We start from the raw sequence: 2,526 nt of genomic DNA on the forward strand, positions 1-2,526 counted from the left end.
AATTAAATATAAAAATTGTTCCTTGTATTAATGAATTCAACTTAACAAAATCCGAACATGAATTGGAACAACTAAATGGAAAATAAAAGATCAGAGTGATAGAAATGCAAACTATAATGATGAAGACTTCAATCGAAGGTAGTAGCAACTCTCTCAAAATCCAATCCAAAAGCGAAAACTAAGAAAAATGCTAGAATCCTAGGAGAAGCAGTGTTTCTCTCTCTAGCATTCAAACTAAAACTAAAACTAACGTGAAATTGAAAGTATGCCCTATCTTAGCTACACCCTTGCCTCTAGTCTGTATTTTCGAGCTTGAAACTAGGTCCAAATTAGCCCAGAAATCACCCCCAGCGAGTTCTGATATATGCAGCACGTGACGCTCTGTCACGCGTACACGTCAGCCACGCGTATGCGTCGCTGCACTTCTGCACAGGTCACGCGTATGTGTCAGTCATTCATACACGTCACTGTGAAATGCACCAATGCGCGCGCATGCGTCAGCTATGCTTGCGCGTCGCTCCTCATTTGCAATCTCTTTAGTTTCTTGTGTTCCTTCCACTTTGACTTGCCTCCTCTTCATCCTTTAAACCATTCATGCCATGTAACTCTGAAAGCACTTAACAAACACATTATGGCTCAAATGGTAACAAAGGAGAATTAAAAATTAACAATTTAAAGGATTAGGAAGCAAGTTTTCAATCATGGAACAAAATTAGGAAGGATTTGTAAAACCATGTAGTTTACATGAATAAGTGTGTGAAGAATTGATAAAATCCGCTCAATTTAGCACAAGATAAACCATAAAATAGTGGTTTATCAGGGACATCTCCGTCTATGATAATTCTAGCTGAATTGCATAAGTAACAGATAAGATGTGGGAATGCCAACCTCGCTTGGGTGCAGGGCTTTTCTGCCACCTTGTATAGCTCTTGAGGTATCACTTCATGTACTTCCACCTCATTTCCAAGCATAATACAGTGAATCATTATTGCTCGGTCTATAGTAACCTTAGAACGATTACTTGTTGGGATGATAGAACGTTGGATGAACTCCAACCATCCTCTAGCCACGGCTTGAGGTCAAGCTTTCTTAGTTGGGCAGGCTTGCCTTGAGGATCCCTCTTCCACTGAGCTCCTTCCACGCAGATGTTTGAAAGGACTCGATCTAGCCTCTGATCGAAATTGACTCTTCTAGTGTAAGGGTGTGGGTCTCCCTGTAGTTGTGGTAATTTGAACGCCAGCCTTACACTTTCTGGGCTGAAATCCAAGAGCTGCTCTCGGACCATGGTGGGCCAATTTTTGGGATAAGGGTTCACACTAGTGTCATGCTTTTTGGTTACCCAAGCATTGGCATAAAACTCTTGCACCATTAAGATCTCAACTTCCGGGATAGGATTGGTCAGAACTTCCCAACCTCTTCTCTGGATTTCTTGTTGGATCTCCGGGTACTCATCCTTCTTTTAGCATAAAGGGGACTTTCGGGATCACCTTTTTCTTTGCCACTACTTTATATAAGTGGTCTTGATGAGCTTTGGTGATGAATCTCTCCATTTTCCAAGATTCAGACGCGGAGGCAATGGCCTTTCCCTTCCCCTTTCTTGAGGTTTCACCAGACTTTGGTGCCATACTTAGGGATGGTAGAAGTCAAAAAGAAAAGCTTTTTCATCACCAAACTTTAGAACTTTGCTCGTCCTTGAACAAATATAAGCAATCGGGAAGAAGAGAGCAGAAGAAGAAAAGAATAGTAGAGATAGAGGGAGAGAGAGGTTTGTCTTAGTGGGGGCTAGTATGTATGAGGGGTGTGGTTGAAGGGTTGTAGGAAGGGTTATTTATAGGGGTGGGAGAGGGTTGGGTTCAAAAATAGAGGGTAAAGATAGGTGGGAAAGTTTGAATTTAAAGTGGGTGTGGTTGGTGGGAATTGATGGATGGAAGGAGATGTAGGGTGTTGGGAAGAGAAAAAGGTGATGTGGATGTGATTGGTTGAGGGTGTATGGGGAAGAGTGTGTGTGGGAAAGAGGGAAAGTAAGAGAGATAAGAAGGTGGGGTAGGTGGAGATTTTGTGGGATCCACTGATCTTGAGAGGCTAGGGAATTCAAATTCCTTACCCCCTTGTGGGAGTCGAACGTCGAGCTTCTGCTCCCTGGTTGGCATTCAACGCCATCTTCTTGCTCCATGTGGGGCATTGGATGCCAATTAGGGTCTCCCTTCCTGGCGTTCAACTCCAGGTCTCTGCTCTCTATAGGGCATTGAACGCTGATAAACCACTATTTTATGGTTTACAATGTGCGTAATTGTGTGGTTTTATCATGGTCTTTACCCACTTATTCATATAATTAGCATGCATTTATATTTCCTTCCTAAAATTATTACATGATTGAAAACATGCTTCTTTGGTCTTAATTTAGCTAATCTTAATCCTCTCTTATTACCATTCGATACCTTGATCTGTGTGTTAAGTATTTCAGGCTTTATAAGGCATCAATGAGTGAGAGATTTGGAAGGAAGCTTGCAAAAATGGAAGGAACAC

Source organism: Arachis stenosperma, chromosome 6 (genome assembly GCF_014773155.1).
Source record: "Arachis stenosperma cultivar V10309 chromosome 6, arast.V10309.gnm1.PFL2, whole genome shotgun sequence".
In the NCBI taxonomy this organism is placed as follows: Eukaryota; Viridiplantae; Streptophyta; class Magnoliopsida; order Fabales; family Fabaceae; genus Arachis; species Arachis stenosperma.